Raw genomic sequence first — 20,000 nt, 5'->3', positions numbered from 1 at the left:
TGTAGTCCCTGTTCGCAAAAGAAGCAGAGCAGAAATCAGCTAACTACAGACCAGTGTCACTCCTGTCAATCACTGGTAAGATCCTTGAGACAATAATCTCAAGACAAATGACAGAGTTTTTGACTACCACTCACTACTTTGTGATCGTCAATATGGCTTCAGGAAAGGTTACTCTGCTGCTGATCTGTTGTTAAACCTCTCCACTAAGTGGCACCAGTCACTGGATGAATCCAAAGTCAGCTGTGTGGTAGCACTGGACATTGCTGGCGCTTTCGACCGGGTGTGGCACCAGGGCCTCTTAGCAAAACTTCAAGCACTGGGAATTGCAGGCTCTTCGCTATGTCTCCTCAGTGATTACCTTCATGGTAGATCTCTAAGTGTAGTCCTCAATGGAACGGAATCAGCAAGGCATCCTATTGGGGCAAGTGTTCCACAAGGAAGCGTGCTGGGTCCATTGTTATGGAATGTCTACTTCAACGACCTTCATCATCTCCTCCAAAAATCACATGCATATGCAGACGACTGTACATTGACATTCCACTTATCCAAGAGAAGAAATGCCAGCTGCTCTAAGCTACATCAATCACCAGCTGAGAGCTATATCAGCAGGGGAAATAGGATGGCAAGTAACATTTGCACCTGAGAAAACGCAAAATGATGATCGTCTCTAGGCACCATGATGGTAATGTTGGTGCAGTAGTAAGGATGAATGGGAGGATGTTGGCACCTGAGAAGAAGTTATATCCTTGGGGTGAAATTTGACTCCAAACTAACCATGAAGAACCATGCTTGTAAATCTTGCAAACAAGGCAGCCAGGAAGCTTACAGCACTTCGCCTGTATCTCGCATCTGCTTGACAGTAGGGGTTGCAAGATTCTGTACGAGGCACAAGTACCCTCACACCTTGAGTATACTCCACTTTCTTGGTTTGCCTGCCCCCCTCTCATCTGCGACTGCTTGACAGTGAGAACAGAGCAAGACGTCTCATCTCTCGCCTGGACCCATCCTGGATGATCATCATTTCAGCAGAGCCTTCAACATAGGAGGGATGTGGGTGGCCTTACTGTTATGTACAAGGCCAATATTGTCAAAATTCCACACTTGGATCCCTTCGAGGACAGCGTGAAACAAGCTTTTATGCCACAAGACGGGCAGAAAGCAGCAACTTCACTGGCTGTACCCTTCTCCAGAACATCTCCATCTGAGATCATATACCCAGGATGACTCGAGTATGGAACACATTCGTACAGCATAATGATGTCAACGAGATAAAGTCAGTTGATCAAATGAAAATGCTGGCCCACAGATGGCTCCAACTTCATCCTGTTCCGTACTTGTATGTCTCATAACAATAAAAATGCTTTCAAATGAGCTGATGTAGGTAACAGTTCTTAGCTTGCCAATAAAGTTAGGAATCCTTAACCTGTAAATAGCTGTCAATAAAGCTAGGGATCCTTAACCTTGTCAAACCCTGTGTAAAAAAAAAAGAAAAAAAAGGGAGAGGCAGAGAGGGAGGGAAGGGAGAGGGAGAGAGGGAGGGAGGTGGAGAAGAGAGTCTGAAAATTAAAAGGGCAGTGCTGTTCTAAACTTTATTTGACCCTTGTGTTCTTATTCTTCAAACCTTTCCTTCTCCCTTTTTAACTCCCTTCTCCCATCTCCATTCCCCTTTCCTTCCTCCCTCACCCTTCCTCCCTCCCTACTTATCTTCCTCCATAACGCTCTTCCTCCCTAATTTTTTTCCTCTCACTTCCTTCCACCTTTCCTCTGTTCCTCTCTTCCTTCCTTCCTTTCTTCCTCTCGCTTCCTTCTTTCCTTCCTTCCTCTCTTCCTACCCTCGTGACCTTGGCCGGAAGCCACATGACCTTTAGTGGCTACTCCTCTCTCCCTCTTCCCCCTTCCTCTTCTCCCTCCCTCTTCTCCCTTCCTCTTCTACTTTCCTCATCTGTTTCCTCTTCTCCTTCCTTCCTTTCTCCTCCCTCTTCTCTTCCTCTTCACCCTCCTCTTCTTCCTTCCTCTTAACTCTTCCTCTTCTCCCTCTGGTTCTCCATTTCCTGGTTCTCCCTTCCTCTTCTCCCTTCTCTTCTCCCTTCCTCTTCTCCCTTCCTCTTCCTTCCCTACCTTCTTCCTTCCCTACCTTCTGCCTTCCCTGCCTTCTTCCTTCCCTTCCTTCTTATCCTCCCTTCTTACATTCCTCCTTCTCCCTCCCTCTTTCTCCCTCCCTCTTCTCCCTCCCTCTTCTCCCTCCCTCTTCTGACCTTCTCTTCTTCCTCCTCCCTCCTTCCCTTCCTTCTTCCTCCCTCCCTTCTTCCCTTCCCTTCCTTCTTCTATGCCTGGTTCTCCTCCCTCTCTCTCCCTCTTCTCTTCCTCTCTCTCCTTCCTCTTCTCCCACTTCTTCTCTTCCTACTTCTCCCTTCCTCTTCTCCCTCCCTCTTGTCTTCTCTTCCTTCTCTCTCTTCTTCTCTCCTCTTCCCTCCTTCCCCTCCCTTCCTCCTTCCTCTTCTCTCTCCCTCCCTCTTCTTCTCCCTCCCTCTTCTCTCTCCCTCTTCTCCCTTCCTCTTCTCCCTTCCTCTTCTCCCTTCCTCTTCTCCCTTCCTCTTCTCCCTTCCTCTTCTCCCTTCCTCTTCTCCCTCCCTCTTCTCCCTTCCTCTTCTCCCTCCCTCTTCTCCCTTCCTCTTCTCCCTCCCTCTTCTCCCTTCCTCTTCTCCCTTCCTCTTCTCCCTTCCCTCCTTCTTCTTCCCTTCCTCCTCTCCCCTCCTTCCTCCTCCTTCTTCTCCCTTTCTCTTCTCCTCCTTCTTCCTTCCTTCCTCTTCTTCCTCCCTTCTTCTCCTTCCTTCTTCCTCCTTCCTCTTCTCCCTTCCTCTTCTCCTCCTCTCCTCCCTCTTCTCCTCCCTCTCTTCTCTCTTCTCCCTCCTTTTCTCCTTCCTCTTCTCCTCCTCTTCTCCTTCCTCTTCTCACTCCCTCTTCTCCTCTCTTCTCCTTCCTCCTTCTCCTCCCTCTTCTCCCTCCCCTCTTTACTCCCTCCTCTTTTCCCTCCCTCTTCTCCATCCCTCCTCTCCCTCCTCTTCTCCCTTCATCTTCTCCCTTCCTCTTCCTCCTCCCTTCTCCCTCTCTTCCTCTTCCTCCTTCCTTTTTCCCTCCCTCCTCTTCTCCTCCTTCTTCCCTCCTTCCTCTTCTCTCCTTCTCTCCCCTCTTCTACTCTCTTCTTCTTCCTTCTTCTTCCTCCTTCTTCTCCTCTCTTCCTCTTCTCCTCCTCTTCTCCTTATTCTTCTCCCTCCCTCTTCTCACTTCCTCTTCTCCCTTCCTCTTCTCCCTTCCTCTTCTCCCTTCCTCTTCTCCCTCCCTCTTCTCCCTCCCTCTTCTCCCTTCCTCTTCTCCCTCTCTTCCTTCTCTTCCTCCTCTTCTCTCCTCTTCTCTTCCTCCTTCCTCTCTCTCCCTCTCCTCCTCTCCTCATCTTCTTCCTCCTTCTCTTCCTCCTCTCCCTTCCTCCCTCTCTTCTCTCTCCTTCTCTTCCTCTTCTTCCCTTCCTCCTCTCTTCTCTCTCCTCTCTCTCCCCTCCCCTTCCTCCTTCTCCCTCCCTCTTACTTCCTTCCACTTCTCCTTCCTTCTTCTCCTCTCTTCTCCCTTCCTCTTCTCCCTTCCTCTTCTCCCTCCCTCTTCTCCCTTCCTCTTCTCCCTCCCTCTTCTCCCTTCCTCTTCTCCCTTCCTCTTCTCCCTCCCTCTTCTCCCTTCCTCTTCTCCCTACATCTTCTCCCTCCCCTCTTCTCTCTTCCTCTTCTCCTTCTTCCTCTTCTCTCTCTCCCTTCCTCTTCTCCCTCCCTCTTCTTCTCTTCTCCCTCCCTTTTCTCCCTCCCTCTTCTCCCTTCCTCTTCTCCCTCTCTCTTCTCCCTCCCTTTTCTCGATTCCTCTTCTCCCTTCCTCTTCTCCCTCCCTCTTCCCTTCCTTCCTTCTTCCCCTCCTTCCTTCTTCTCTTCCTTCTTCTCCTTCCTCTTCTCCCTTCCTTCTTCTCCCTCCCATCTTCTCCTCCTCCCCTTCTCCCTTCCTCTCCCTTCCCTTCTTCTCCCCTCCTCTCTCTCCTTCTTCTTCTCCTTCCCTCTCTCCCTCCCTTCTTCCTTCCATTTCTCTCCTCCTCTTCTTCTTCCTTCTTCCCTCCCTTCCCCTCCCTCCCTCTCTTCCTCTCTACCCCCTCTTCTCTTCTTCCTCCTTTTCTCGATTCCTTCCTCTTGTTCCCTTCCTTCTCCCTCCCCCTTCTCCCTCCCTCTTCTCTCTTCCTCTTCTCCCTTCCTCTTCTCCCTTCCTCTTCTCCCTTCCTCTTCTCCCTCCCTCTTCTCCCTCCCTCTTCTCCCTCCCTTTTCTCCCTCCCTCTTCTCCCTTCCTCTTCTCTTCCTCCCCTTCCTCTTCTCCTTCCTCTCTCCTTCTTCTCTTCTCCCTCCCTTTCTCCTCCCTCTTCTCCTTCCTCCCCTTCTCCTCTCTCTCTCTCTCGATTCCTCTTCTCCTTCCTCTTCTCTTCCTCTTCTCCCTTCCTCTTCTCTCCCTCTTCTCTCCTCTCTTCTCCCTCCCCTTCTCACTCCTCTTCTCTCCCTTTTCTCCCTCTTTTCTCCCCTCTCTTCTCTCTTCTCCTTCCTCCCTCCATCTTCTCTACTTCCTTCTTCCTCTCTTCCCTCCTTCCCTCCTTCTTCCTTCTCTTCCTCTCTTCCTTCCTCTTCTCCTTCCTCTTCTCCCTTCCTTCTTCTTCCCTCCCTCTTCTTCCTCCTCTTCCCCTCCTCCTTCTCTCTCTTCTCCTTCCTCCTTCTTCCCACCCTTCTCTTCCTTCTCCTTCCTTTTCCTCGATTCTCTTCTCTTCCTTCTCTCCCCTCCTCCTTCTCCTCTCTCCTCCTTCTTCTTCTTCTCCCTTCTTCCCGGCCTCCTCCCTTCCTCCTTCCTCTTCCTCCCTCTCTCTCTCCCTCCCCTCCCTTTTCTCGATTTCTTCTTCTCCCTTCCTCTTCTCCCTCCCTCTTCTCCCTCCTCCTTCTCTCTTTCCACTTCCTTTCTTCTCCTTCCTCTTCCTCCCCCCTCTTCTCCCTCCCTCTTCTCCCTCCTTCTTCTCCCTCCCTTTTCTCCCTTCCTCTTTTCCCTTCCTTCTTCTCCCTCTCTCTCCCCTTCCTCCCTTTTCCTGATTCCTCTTCATATCTTCTCCTCCTCTTCTCTCTTCTCCCTTCCTCTTCTCCCTTCCTCTTCTCCCTTCCACTTCTCCCTTCCTCTTCTCCCTCCCTCTTCTCCCTTCCTCTTCTCTCCCTCTTCTTTTCTCCTCCTTCTCTCCCTTCTCTTCCACTTCTCCTTCCTCTTCTCCTTCTCTTCCTCCTCTCTTCTCCCTCCTTCTTCTCCTCTTTCCTTCCTTCTCCCTCCTTCTTCTTCTCCCCTCCTCTTCTCCCCTTCCTCTTCTCCCTTTCCTCTCTCCTTCCTCTTCTCCCTCCTTCTCCCTACTCTCTTTTTCCTCTTCCTCCCTTCTTCTCCCCTTCTCCTTCCTCCTTCTCTTCTCCTCTCTTTCCCTTCTTTCTCCTTCCTTCTTCCCCTCCTTCCTTCTCCCCATCCTCTTTCTTTCCTTTCCTCTTTCCTCCCTCTTCTCCTTCCTCTTCTCCTTCCTTCTTCCCTCCTCTCTTTTCCTTTCCTGTTCTCCCTTCCTCTTCTCCCTCCCTCTTTTCCCTTCTTCTTCTCCCTTCCTCTTCTCCCTCCCTCTTCTCCATTCCTCTTCCCCTCTTCTTCTTCCCCTCCTTCTTCTCCTCCTTCCTCTCTTCCCCTCCTCTCCCCTCCTCTCTTCCTCCTTCCTTCTTCCCTACCTCTTCTCTTCCTCTTATCCCTTTTCTCTTCCCTCCCTCTTCTCCCTTCCTCTTCTCCCTTCCTCTTCTCCCTTCCTCTTCTCGCTCTCTTCTCCCTCCCTCTTCTCCATTTTTTCTCCCTTCCCTTCCTTCCTCTCTCCTCTTCTTCCTCTTCCTCCTTCCTCTTCTCCTCGCCTCTTCTTCCTCCTTCTCTTTCCTCCTTCCTTCCTTCCTCTTCTCTCCCTCCTTCTTCCTACCTCTTCTCTTCTCATCATTCCTCTTCTCCTCCTCTTCTCCCTCCCTCTTCTCCCATTGCCTTCCTTCTCCCTCTTCTCCCGCTTCCTCTTCTCCTCCCCCTCTTCTCCTTCCTCTTCTCCTTCCTTCTTCCTCCTCCCTCTTCTCCTTTCCTTCTCCTTCCTCTTCCCTCCCTCCTTCTTCCCCTCCTTCCTCTTCTCCTCCTTCTCTTTCTTCTTCTCCTTCCTCTTCTCCTTCCTCTTCTTCTCCTTCCTTTTCTCCTTCCTCTTCTCCTTCCTCTTCTCCTTCCTCTTCTGCTTCCTCTTCTCCTTCCTCTTCTCCTTCCTCTTCTCCTTCCTCTTCTCCTTCCTCTTCTCCTTCCTCTTCTCCTTCTTCTTCTTCCCTCCCTTCTTTCTTCTTCCTTCCTTCTTCCTTCTTCTCCCCTTCCTTCTCTTCTCCTTCCTCTCCCTTCCTCTTACCCTTCTTCTCTCCTTCCTCTCCCTCCTTCCTTCCTCTTCTCCTTCCTTCTTCTTCTCTTCTTTCCACTTTTACATTTTTCTTCAAAATTTACGCCATTCTTAATTTTTTTACAATAACCTTATGTCTGTGTATATACACTCGTGTGTATGTCTGTGTATGTATACTCATGTGTATATCTGTGTATATATAGTCATGTTTATATCTATATATCTATAAACATTTTTGTAAAAAGAGTTGTATATGTGAGATAATGAGAGCAGTGTTTGAGATGCAGCTGAGAGACTGAGGCGGGCTTGCTGAGGTGGTCTGATCACTTAGAGACGATAGAGCAGAACATTGTGATCACGAGGGTGAATAACTTCTCATTTAGAGAGGATGGAGCAGAAGAGGAGTAATAATAGGGGACGTAAGTCTGGGAGCGTGGGAAGGAGAGGGAAGGGGGTCGTCCCAGGAAGTCTTAGAGGGAGGGTGCGATGGAGGTTATAAGTTGTAGTTGTATGAATCTCCAGCAGGTTTGTATGAGAGTGTTAGATCTCACTGAGTGGAGACAAATGGACTTGAGGTGCTGTTGGAGTGTAAACAAGACTTGAGATGCTGTTGGAGTGTAAGCAAGACTTGAGGTGCTGTTGGGTATGAAAACTTGAGGTTGGCTTTGAGTGTAAGCAAGACTTGAGATGCTGTTGGAGTGTAAGCAAGACTTGAGGTGCTGTTGGAGTGTAAGCAAAACTTGAGGTGCTGTTGGAGTGTAAGCAAGACTTGAAGTGCTGTTGGAGTGTAAGCAAAACTTGAGGTGCTGTTGGAGTGTAAGCAAAACTTGAGGTGCTGTTGGAGTGTAAGCAAGACTTGAGGTGCTGTTGGAGTGTAAGCAAGACTTGAGGTGCTGTTGGAGTGTAAGCAAGACTTGAGGTGCTGTTGGAGTGTAAGCAAGACTTGAGGTGCGGTTGGAGTGTAAGCAGGGTGCTGTTGGAGGTGCAAGACTTGAGGTGCTGTTGGAGTGTAGCAAGTGCTGTTGGAGTGTAAGCAAAACTTGAGGTGCTGTTGGAGTGTAAGCAAGACTTGAGGTGCTGTTGGAGTGTAAGCAAAACTTGAGGTGCTGTTGGAGTGTAACCAAGACAACGCTAATGAAGGCATTCTGAGCAAGCAGGTTAGCCAGATTTGAGTCCTGGAGGTGACAATTAGTGTCTGCACTCTGAAATGGCTCTCTGCGTGGCTAATCAAACTAAGTCAGTGGCTCTCTGAGAGGCTCTCTGATTCTTTGAGAAACTAATCATGTCGAGTGGTCAGTCAAATTATCTGATTAATTACTATCTGAGTGGCTCAGAGTTGCTTGTCAAACTCTCTGTGAGTGGCGCTCTGAGTGGCTCTGAGGGGCTAAACAAGCTATCTATATGGGTAGTCAAGCACTCTGTGGGATCTCTGAGTGGCTCTCTGACTGGCTGGTCAAGTTTGCCGAGAAGCCAGTCAAGCTCACTGAACGGCTAGCCAGGCTTACTGAGTGGTAGAATGACCAGCCAACTCTGAGTGGCCAGTTAAGCTCTCTGAGTGGCCAGCCAAGCTCTGTGAGTGGCCAACCAACCTCTCTGAATGGCCAGTCAAGCTCTCTGAGTGGCCAGTCAAGCTCTCTGAGTGGTCAGGCAAGCTCTCTGAGTTGTCAGGCAAGCTCTCTGAGTGGCCAGTAAGAAAAGCAAGACTAGAGGGGAAATAGGTCATGGAGAGGAAGAGAGAGAAAGAGAGAGAGAGAGAGAGAGAGAGAGAGAGAGAGAGAGAGAGAGAGAGAGAGAGAGGGAGAGAGAGAGAGGGAGAGAGAGATTCAAACATTTTACGTGTGTGGTTTATCTAGAGCTAAAAATAAGCTAGAATTCTCTCTACTCTCTCTAACTCTCTATCTCTCTAACTCTCTCTCTCTCTCTCTCTCTCTCTCTCTCTCTCTCTCTCTCTCTCTCTCTCTCTCTCTCTTTCTCTCTCTCTCTCTCTCTTTCCCAACCCAAACATTCCCAGGAAGATCATACTATGAAAAAATAACCACTATTACTATTGAAAATATATGAGATAAAAACCGTGTTTACGTTTTACAGGACGAACAAGGACGGGGGAAAACCACAGCATCAAATGCCTGGCAATAATTTTAATTACTTTCCTTACGATAATTACGGTGGGTTACGGATGATAATTATAGTCATACGGGAATTATAGTGGCAGTGAAAACTGCACTATAATGAGGGATGATGAATGACATCGATAATTGTGGTTATTATTACGATAAATCGTGGTTGATAATTGTGGTGTGTCGTGGTTGATAATTGTGATGTATCGTGGTTTATAATTGTGGTGTATCGTGGTTGATAATTGTTGCGTATCGTGGTTGATAATTGTGGTGTATCGTGGTTGATAATTGTGGTGTATCGTGGTTGATAATTGTGGTGTATCGTGGTTGATGATTGTGGTGTATCGTGGTTGATGATTGTGGTGTATCGTGGTTGATGATTGTGGTGTATCGTGGTTGATAATTGTGGTGTATCGTGGTTGATAATTGTGGTGTATCGTGGTTGATAATTGTGGTGTATCGTGGTTGATAATTGTGGTGTATCGTGGTTGATAATTGTGGTGTATCGTGGTTGATGATTGTGGTGTATCGTGGTTGATGATTGTGGTGTATCGTGGTTGATGATTGTGGTGTATCGTGGTTGATAATTGTTGCGTATCGTGGTTGATAATTGTGGTGTATCGTGGTTGATAATTGTGGTGTATCGTGGTTGATAATTGTGGTGTATCGTGGTTGATGATTGTGGTGTATCGTGGTTGATGATTGTGGTGTATCGTGGTTGATGATTGTGGTGTATCGTGGTTGATAATTGTGGTGTATCGTGGTTGATAATTGTGGTGTATCGTGGTTGATAATTGTGGTGTATCGTGGTTGATAATTGTGGTGTATCGTGGTTGATAATTGTGGTGTATCGTGGTTGATGATTGTGGTGTATCGTGGTTGATGATTGTGGTGTATCGTGGTTGATGATTGTGGTGTATCGTGGTTGATGATTGTGATGTATCGTGGTTTATAATTGTGGTGTATCGTGGTTGATAATTGTTGCGTATCGTGGTTGATAATTGTGGTGTATCGTGGTTGATAATTGTGGTGTATCGTGGTTGATAATTGTGGTGTATCGTGGTGTTATGATTGTGGTGTATCGTGGTTGATGATTGTGGTGTATCGTGGTTGATGATTGTGGTGTATCGTGGTTGATAATTGTGGTGTATCGTGGTTGATAATTGTGGTGTATCGTGGTTGATAATTGTGGTGTATCGTGGTTGATAATTGTGGTGTATCGTGGTTGATAATTGTGGTGTATCGTGGTTGATGATTGTGGTGTATCGTGGTTGATGATTGTGGTGTATCGTGGTTGATAATTGTGGTGTATCGTGGTTGATGATTGTGGTGTATCGTGGTTGATGATTGTGGTGTATCGTGGTTGATGATTGTGGTGTATCGTGGTTGATAATTGTTGCGTATCGTGGTTGATAATTGTGGTGTATCGTGGTTGATAATTGTGGTGTGTCGCGGTTGATAATTGTGGTGTGTCGTGGTTGATAATTGTGGTGTATCGTGGTTGATAATTGTGGTGTATCGCGGTTGATAATTGTGGTGTATCGCGGTTGATAATTGTGGTGTATCGCGGTTGATAATTGTGGTGTATCGTGGTTGATAATTGTGGTTGTATCGTGGTTTGATGGTTGTAGGTGTATCGTGGTTGATAATTGTGGTGTATCGCGGTTGATAATTGTGGTGTATCGCGGTTGATAATTGTGGTGTATCGTGGTTGATAATTGTGGTGTATCGCGGTTGATAATTGTGGTGTATCGTGGTTGATAATTGTGGTGTATCGTGGTTGATAATTGTGGTGTATCGTGGTTGATAATTGTGGTGTATCGTGGTTGATAATTGTGGTGTATCGTGGTTGATAATTGTGGTGTATCGTGGTTGATAGGCATGGTGAGTCCTGATTGATAATTATGATAAACCTTGAATAATAATTGTGATAAACAATGAGTGATCATTGTGATAAACCTAGAACGATTATGATAAACCGTGAATGATAATTGTGAAAATCGTGAATGATTATTGTGGAAACCTTCATGTGAATGATAATTCTGATAAACCATAATTATGACAAACCGTGATGATAATTGCGACAAACTGCGATTATGATAAACCATGAATAATCGTTGTGATAATCCGTGAGTAATGATTATGATAAACCATTATTGATAATTGTGATAAACCTTGAATGATAACTCTGATAAACCATGAATGATAATCGTGATGAACATGTAGATAATTATTCCCTTGTGTACGATTGTGATGTTAAGTAAAGTGTTTCCTGAGGCGGATCTGCGTCATCTGACCGAGACCTTCCACCGGCTCAGGTTATAATTAATAAATAACCATAATATACTAATGTCGTAAGGATTATTATTATTATTATTATTAAAGATTCGCCGGTATTCTCCCGGCCCGGGCCTTGTCCAAGTGGTGGCCCGGCCTTGGCTCCCTCTTTAGGGAGTGTCTGAGACCTAAGTCTCCCATGGGAGGAGGCACAAGTACCTCCTCATCTTTGGGACCAACTGTCCCCAGGCCTAGCCACAAGCTAGGCCTCTGGTCTGATTAAGGGGGAAATTAAAGATTAGTCCGGTTATTCTCCCGGCCCGGGCCTTACGTCCCTAAGTGGTGGCCCACCTTGTCTGCCCTCCTTTGGGAGTGTCTTAGATCCTCCGGTAAGTCTCCCAAGGGTGGGAGGCGGCCTTGGTCCTCTCGGAGTCTTTGGGTGAACTGTCCCCAGGCCTAGGTACAAGCTAGGCCTCTCTGTCTATGCCATCCCCGCCCCAAGGGGCAAGCTAGGGAATACAGTCTTATGAGCTAAAGGCTCCCAGGGCCACAAGGGGCAAACCTACCCTACCCTAGAAGGCCTGGGCATGGTGTCGATACCCTACCCTAGAAGGGTTAGGCATGGTGTCGATGCCTCTCTGGTGTCATAAGGATGATAATAATTAAAATATTAAGGATTTTTTCCCCCAAATGTAGTTAATATGTTAATATCTGAGCAGGTAGTTAAAAATTTTCTTTTGAATAATTTAATTAACATTACAACTTAATTTAAAATTTTTAAATTATTAAAATAAAATTATTAACGCGTGTTTAATTATATTTATAAATTTCTGATAATTTTATATGAAAGATGTTAATATAGGGATAACAATTATAATAACGAATGCGATTATATTACTTCTCCAATAATTGAATGTTTGATGTTATAGGTATGTGATAATTGTCAAAATAATTATTTTGGGATTTGTTTTTAATAAAGATTTCATTTTTTTTATTTAGGGGGGGAGGGTTTAAGTAAGAATTGTAATGGAAATTATTAAATAATGTCTGGGAAGGAAATTTAGGGTTAACTAAAGTAAACAGAAATTTTTGAGTGACACTGTTAGGGGTAACTAATGTTAGTTATGGGAGATAAAAAAGAAGATAGAATATATTTACTGATAATATAATTATATTTTATGAATCTGTAAGGCAGAGGTAAGTTGTTGAACTTATTGATTCATTAATTAAGTGAGAATAACATCAAGATTACTGATGTGATGACTGAGATGATGACAGAGATGAAGTAAGGTGAAGTAGGGAGTAGGAGGTGGAGATCAAGCGCAGTTGCCTGGCCAGGGTGGGGTCGTGTGCAGTTGCCATGGTGCTGCTTTGCCCCTACCCCCTTTTTATTGTGTACCTAAACAGCCACCTGCCATGCCGCCTGCCTGCCACCGCTGCCTGCCACTGCTGCCACCGCTGCCACTGCCGCCACTGCTGCTTTCTGCCCGCCTTTCTACCGTACCACATGCCCTCTGCTGCCACCACTGCCGCTACCGCCACTGCCACTGCCGCCTGAACTGCCACCATACAGTACCGCCTTCCCTGTAGCCACCACCTGCCTACCACCTACCTGCCTGCAGTGCCACTCTGCCACTGCCACCTGCCTCTGCCTCTGGCCGCCACCTCCTGCTGCCTGCCGCCATGCCGCCGCTGACCGCGCGCAATGCCGCCTGCCTGCACCCGCTGCCGCAATGCCACTGCCGCTGTGCCACTGCCTCCGCTGCCAGCCTCCACTGCGTCACCGCCGCTGCTGCCGCTGCCGCCTGCCTCATAATCGCTGCCTGTTACCGCCGCTGCCTGACCACCACCTGCTGCCTGCTGTCTACCTGCTCCGCCGTCCTCCTATACGCCGTTCCAAGCTGCCTCAGCCTCTTACACTTGCTTACTGCCTCTTGCTTGTAACCTTGTTACCGCCGCTGCCTGCGAATGCCGCCTGCCACTGTCCGTAACCTTCAGCCTGTGCCACTGCCTGACCGACCACCACTGCAATGCCACCACTGCCACCTGCCACTTGCCTGCTTACGGCCAATACCTGCCACCAATACTGCCTATTACCCAATGCCACTACTGCCACCTGCACCTGGCTGCCACTGGCTGCCATGTTGCCGCTACCTGCGCCATGCCTATGCTGCCTGCGTTGCCTGCCACTGCTGCCGCTGCCACCATTGCCTCCTGACCTCTGCTGCCACTGCTGCTGCCACTGCCTGGCTGCCTGCCTCTGCCATGACCGTGCTGCCTGCCTGCCCCTTACCTTGCCAATACCACTCTGCCATACTCTCGCCACCTACCGCCCTGCCACCACCGCCTGCTAACGTTGTGCCACTGTGCCTGTTGCCACCACTGTGCCTGCCTTGACCTCCTGCTGTACTGCCTGCTGCCACCTGCCGCTGCTGCTTGCCTCCGCTTGCTGCCTGCCGCCATTGCCTCCGCCACTGCCACCATGTGCAAGCTACCACTCTGCCTCTGCCTCCGCAACTGCCACCACTGCTGCTGCCACTGCCGCCTGCCTGCCACCTCTGCCAACCTACCTCCTTTGATGCCTACCTCCTGACTGTACCTGACTACTGCCGCCATCCTTGCCATTCTCTCTGTGCTCTTAAGTCCACTGCCTCCCTTTGCCAACTGCCACCAGAGGCTATGCCACCGACCTGCCGTTACCGCAGTACCTGACCGCCAACTGCACCACTGCCGCCGCTACTGCCACTACTACCGCGTGCCACCACTGCCACTACTGCCACCACTGCCACCACTGCCTGTACCAGCCACCTACTGCCGCCACCGGTTGCCGTCGCTGCTCTGTCTACTGTACCGCCACTGCTGCTGCCACTGCCTGCCTCTTGCCGCCTCTTCGCCTTGCCGTTGTACTGCTCTTGCCACCTGCCTGCCACCTCGCCGCCACTGCCACCTGACTGCCACCCATGCCTCCGCCCGTGCCTGCCGTTACTGCCGCCATCGCTGCCTCCATGCCTCCACTGCCTGTCATCCTGCCGCCGCTGCTGCAGCCATATGCCGCCGCCTGCTGCCTCGCCGCTCCTGCCGTTGCCATGCAGGCTGCCACCACTGCCACCACTGCCACTACCGCCTGACCGTTACTGCCACCATGCCATGTCCCGTCTTGCTGCCAGCATCGCTGCCTGACCACCACCTGCCACCTGCCATCACTGCCGCCACTACCTGCCACCGCACTGCCGCCGCCTCCTACCGGCCCGTTCAACCGCGCCTGCCGCCGCCTGCCGCCGCTGCCGTACTGCCGCCGCCACTGCCACCACTGCCGCCGCCGCCATGCTGCCACTGCCACCTGCTACCGCCGCTGCTGCCAGTATCGCCGTGCCGTTGCGTTCTGCCGCCGCCGCCTGCTGCTGCTGCCATCCATCCTGCCAAGCGCCACTGCCGCCGCCTGCCGTCACTGCCACCACTGCCTTGCCGCCACTGCCGCCGCCACTGCCTGCTCTTGCCTGCTGCCGCCTGCCGCTGCCACTGCCATGCTGCCATGCTGCTGCCTGCCACTGCCACTGCCGCCACTCCGCCTCCTCCCTGCTGCCGCCGCTGCTGACTGCTGCCACTGCCGCGCTGCCGCCGTGGTGACAGCCTTGCCTACGCCCTGACCCCCAATCGACCGCCGCCATGCCTGACAGCCGCCTGCCTGCCTACTGCCGCCACTGCACCACTGCCGCCAAGCCTGCCTGCCAGCCGTACCGCTGCCGACCAATACCTGCCTGCTGCCACCTCAGCCTGCCACCGCTGACCTCCAGCCGCTGCACCGACCGCTGCCTGCCTGCACCGTACCTGCCGCTGCTGACCACTGCCACCGCTGCCTTTTCCCATGTTGGCATGACCACCTGCCGCCCCGCCGCGGTGACGCCTGCCTCTGCCCCCAACGTCCGTTACCACTGACCTGCCATACCGCCGTGCGCTCGCTGCCTGCCACCGCCTCCACCGCTGCCATAGACCACCGCTGCCTGACCGCCGCCGCCACTGCTACCGCCTGCCGCCACCTGCCGCTGCCTCGTGCCTCCGCTGCCTGACCAGCCGCCTGCCTACTACCACTGCCTCTGCCTGACCTGACCACTACAGCCGCCGTTGCTGCCGCTGCCAACTGCCTCTGCTGCGCCATGCGCCGACAATTACCATACTACTGCCACCTGCCACCTGCCTCCTGCCTGCCGCCAGTCCTGCCACTGCCACAGTACCTGCCTGCGTTGCCGCCTCCTTGCCGCCTGACTCCGCCGCTGCCACGATGCCGCCTCTTGCCAATACTGCCTGCCTCTGCTGCCGCTGTGCCGCCATTACCGCCGCCGTTACTGCCTGCTGTCTGGCTGCCTGCTGCCACCTCCTGCCGCTCGGCCGCTGCCGCCCTTCTGCAATGCCATGCCACTGCCGCCACTCGCCACCGCTGCCTGGCTCACCACTGCCACCGCCCTGCCGCCACCTCTGCTGCTGCCTTCTGCCTTCCACCTGCCTCCGTCGCCGCCGCCACCGCTGCCGCCACTGCCGCCGCTGCCTGACCAGTGCCTGCGAGCTGCCTGCCGCTGTACTGCTGCCGCCTGCTGTGCCATATCAGCGGTGTGCCACCGCCTGCCACTCTGCAATACCCTGCCACTGCCACCGCCGCTACCGCTGCCTACCACCTATACTGCCACTGCCGCCTTCCACTGCCTCCGCCTGCTGCTTACGACCGCCGCCTGCCACTGCGCCTGACTGCCACCTGCTGCCTGCCTACCGTGCTGCGATTCACCTGCCACTGCCACCTGGCCTACGCACTTCCACCTACCACCACTGCCTCCGCCTACCGTGCCTGTACCGCCGCTGCCACTGCCTGCCACCACCTGCCTGCTGCCGTGCTGCCACTGCTGCTTTCTGCCGCCACTGTGCAGCCGGCCGCCACTGCCGCCGCTGCCGTCTGCTGCTGCTGTACTGCCGCCACCACTGCTGCTGTACTGCCGCTACCGCTGCCTGCCACTGCTGTGCCACCGTTGCCGCCGCCATCTGCCTGCCACCACTGCCGCCGCCTGCCACCGCCTGCTGCCGCCGCCACCTGCCGTTGCTGCCGCATCACTGCCGCCACCGCTCTGCCTGCCACTGCCGTCACTGCCACCACTGCTACGCAGCCGCTGCCACCGCCTGCCTGCCACTGCCTGCCATTGCCGCCTGCAGCTGCCTGCCACCTGCCTGCCACTGCCACTGCCACCTGCCGCCGCCGTTGCTGCCATGCCGCCACCGCCACTGCTGCCGCCGTCACTGCCGCCACCTACCTGCCGCCACCACTGCCAATCGCTGCCGCCGCCTGCCACCGCCACTGCCGCCGCAACTGCTGTCGCTGTACCACTGCCCGCCGCCACCGCCTGCCACCACCTGTAGCCCTGCCTGCCGCCTGCTGCCACTGCCACCGCCGCCGCCATGCTGCTGCCGCCCGCTGCCGCCGCCGCTGCTGTACCTGTCGCCGCTGCCTGCCGCCGCTGCTGCCTGCCTCCTGCCACTACTGCCGCCTGCCTACTGCCACTGCCACCGCCGCCTGCCGCCACCTACTGCCGCCTGCCTGCCACTGCCATACTGCCGTCGCTGCCACCGCTGCTGCCGCCACTGCCGCCACCACTGCCACCGCCTGCTGCTGCCACCACTGCCACCTGCCGCCCTGCCATGATGCCACCGCCACTGCCGCTGCGCCTGCCACTGCCTGCCACCACCTCCGCTGCCTGCCGCCACCGCCTCTGCCGCCGCTATCCCTTGCCGCCTACCGCCTGCCACTGTGCCGTCGCTGCCGCCATTACTGCCGCCTGCCGCCTGCCGCCTGCCTGCCACCGCACCTGCCTACTGCCACCACTGCCGCCGCCGGTTGCTGCTGCCACTGCCGCCGCTGCCTGCCATACCTGCTGCCACCTGCCACCACTGCCACTGCTGCCTGCCTCCGCCTGCCACTGCCTGCACTGCCTGCCGCTGCCACTGCCTGCCTCGTGCCACTGCCGTCCGCTGCCTGCCTGCTGCCGCCACCGCACTGCTAACGCCTGCCGCCTGCTACCGCCACTGCCACCACCGCCTGCCACCACTGCCTGACCACTGCTGCCTACCTGCCGCCTGCCTGCCACTGCCTACCGCCGCCTGCCGCTGCTGCCGCCACCTGCCACCTCCACCGCCGCCGCTGCCCTGCCGCCATAACTACCAGCTACCGCCACCTGCCACCGCCATTGCCAACCACCTACCGCAGCTGCCACCACCGCTGCTGCCGCTGCCACTGCCTGCCGCCGCCTGCCTCCACTGCCACTGCCGCTGCCGCCGCCACCGCCTGCCGCCAGCCTACCATGCCGCTGCTCCGCCACCACTCTGCCTGCCACTGCCGCCGCCACTCGCCGTGCCACCGCCGCTGCTGCCTCCGCCTCCGCCACCTGCCGCCGCTGCCTGCCACTGCCACTGCCGCCGCTGCCTAGTACTGCCTCAATGCTGCCAGCCTACCTGCTGCCACTGCTGCCACTGCCACCGCCTGCCACTATCCACTGCCGCCACTGCCACCACCACTGCTGCCGCTGCCTGGTTCTCCACCACCTGCCTGCCACTGCCTGCCACTGCCACCACCACCACTGCCACCTGCCACCTGCCCATGCCGCTACCGTTGCCGCTGGCACCTGCCTACCGCCTGCCTGCCTCTGGCCGCCACTGCCAAGCCGCCGCCTGCCGCCTGCCTACCTGCCGCCTGCTGCCCACCGCCTGACCTGCACCTACCTGCCGCCACTGCCTGCCGCCACTGCCTGCCTGCCGCCACTGCCACTGCCTGCCTTCTGCTCTGCCACTGCCGCAGCCTGCCTCCTCCTTACTGCCTGCCGCTGCCTGCCACTGCTGCCACTGCCGCATCGACCTCCGCCACTTGCCTGGCCTAACTGCCGCCAGCCTGCCTGCCTTAACTGCCTCCGCCACCTGCCTCCACTGCTGACCGCTGCCACCTATGCTGGAAGTGTTCACGACTCATGTTGGTCACAGTTCTTCCCAGGAAGCAGATCTCAGGTCATCTCTTGCTTCAGTTATTGGTGAAAGGCAGCCAGTCAGGAAGGTAATCAGTCAGCCAACCAATCAGTCAATGATTCGGGAAGCCAATCAGGATGCCAATCAGGCAGAAAATCAGTCAGTCAGTGAACCAATCCATCAACCAATCAGGCATCCAATCAGACAGCTAATCAGTTAGCCAACCAATCAGTCAGCGAATCTGGTAACCAATCAGGTAGCTTATCAGTCTACCAATCAGTCAGCATATCAGTCAGTCAACCAGTCAGTCAATCAGTCAACCAATCACTCAGCGAATCAAATAGCCAGTCAGTCAGCCAATCAATCAAGGAATCAGGCAGCCAATCAGTCAGCCAATCAAGTAGCCAATCAGGCAGCCACTCAGGAAGAAAGCTAATTGTTAGTCAAGACATATAACAAATTATACTCAGTGACGATTGTAAACAAAACTGGCGAGGCACCAACTTTTCCTCTTCTCTCTTACTTAAACAAGAGTAGGCTGGCGAGGCACCAACTTTTCCTCTTCTCTCTTACTTAAACAAGAGTAGGCTGGCGAGGCACCAACTTTTCCTCTTCTCTCTTACTTAAACAAGAGTAGGCTGGCGAGGCACCAACTTTTCTTCTTCTCTCTTACTTACACAAGAGTAGGCTGGCGAGGCACCAACTTTTCCTCTTCTCTCTTACTTAAACAAGAGTAGGCTGGCGAGGCACCAACTTTTCCTCTTCTCTCTTACTTAAACAAGAGTAGGCTGGCGAGGCACCAACTTTTCTTCTTCTCTCTTACTTACACAAGAGTAGACTGGCGAGGCGCCAACTTTTCCTCTTCTCTCTTACTTAAACAAGAGTAGACTGGCGAGGCACCAACTTTTCCTCTTCTCTCTTACTTAAACAAGAGTAGGCTGGCGAGGCACCAACTTTTCTTCTTCTCTCTTACTTACACAAGAGTAGACTGGCGAGGCGCCAACTTTTCCTCTTCTCTCTTACTTAAACAAGAGTAGACTGGCGAGGCACCAACTTTTCCTCTTCTCTCTTACTTAAACAAGAGTAGGCTGGCGAGGCACCAACTTTTCTTCTTCTCTCTTACTTACACAAGAGTAGACTGGCAAGGCACCAACGTTTCCTCTTCTCTCTTACTTAAACAAGAGTAGACTGGCGAGGCACCAACTTTTCTTCTTCTCTCTTACTTAAACAAGAGTAGACTGGCGAGGCACCAACTTTTCCTCTTCTCTCTTACTTAAACAAGAGTAGACTGGCGAGGCACCAATTTTTCTTCTTCTCTCTTACTTAAACAAGAGTAGGCTGGCGAGGCACCAACTTTTCCTCTTCTCTCTTACTTACACAAGAGTAGACTGGCGAGGCACCAACTATTCTTCTTCTCTCTTACTTAAACAAGAGTAGACTGGCGAGGCACCAAGTTTTCCTCTTCTCTCTTACTTAAACAAGAGTAGGCTGGCGAGGCGCCAATATTTCCTCTTCTCTCTTTCTTAAACAAGAGTAGACTGGCGAGGCGCCAACTTTTCCTCTTCTCTCTTACTTAAACAAGAGTAGACTGGCGAGGCACCAACTTTTCCTCTTCTATCTTACTTAAACAAGAGTAGACTGGCGAGGCACCAACTTTTCTTCTTCTCTCTTACTTAAACAAGAGTAGACTGGCGAGGCACCAACTTTTCCTCTTCTCTCTTACTTAAACAAGAGTAGACTGGCGAGGCACCAACTTTTCTTCTTCTCTCTTACTTAAACAAGAGTAGGCTGGCGAGGCGCCAACTTTTCCTCTTCTCTCTTACTTAAACAAGAGTAGACTGGCGAGGCACCAACTTTTCCTCTTCTCTCTTACTTAAACAAGAGTAGACTGGCGAGGCACCAACTTTTCTTCTTCTCTCTTACTTAAACAAGAGTAGACTGGCAAGGCACCAACTTTTCCTCTTCTCTCTTACTTAAAGAAGAGTAGACTGGCGAGGCACCAACTTTTCCTCTTCTCTCTTACTTAAACAAGAGTAGACTGGCGAGGCACCAACTTTTCCCCTTCTCTCTTACTTAAACAACAGTAGACTGGCGAGGCACCAACTTTTCCTCTTCTCTCT

Source organism: Cherax quadricarinatus, chromosome 13 (genome assembly GCF_038502225.1).
Source record: "Cherax quadricarinatus isolate ZL_2023a chromosome 13, ASM3850222v1, whole genome shotgun sequence".
In the NCBI taxonomy this organism is placed as follows: Eukaryota; Metazoa; Arthropoda; class Malacostraca; order Decapoda; family Parastacidae; genus Cherax; species Cherax quadricarinatus.
The sequence above is the reverse complement of the archived record's forward strand: the minus strand, read 5'-3'. Positions refer to the sequence as shown.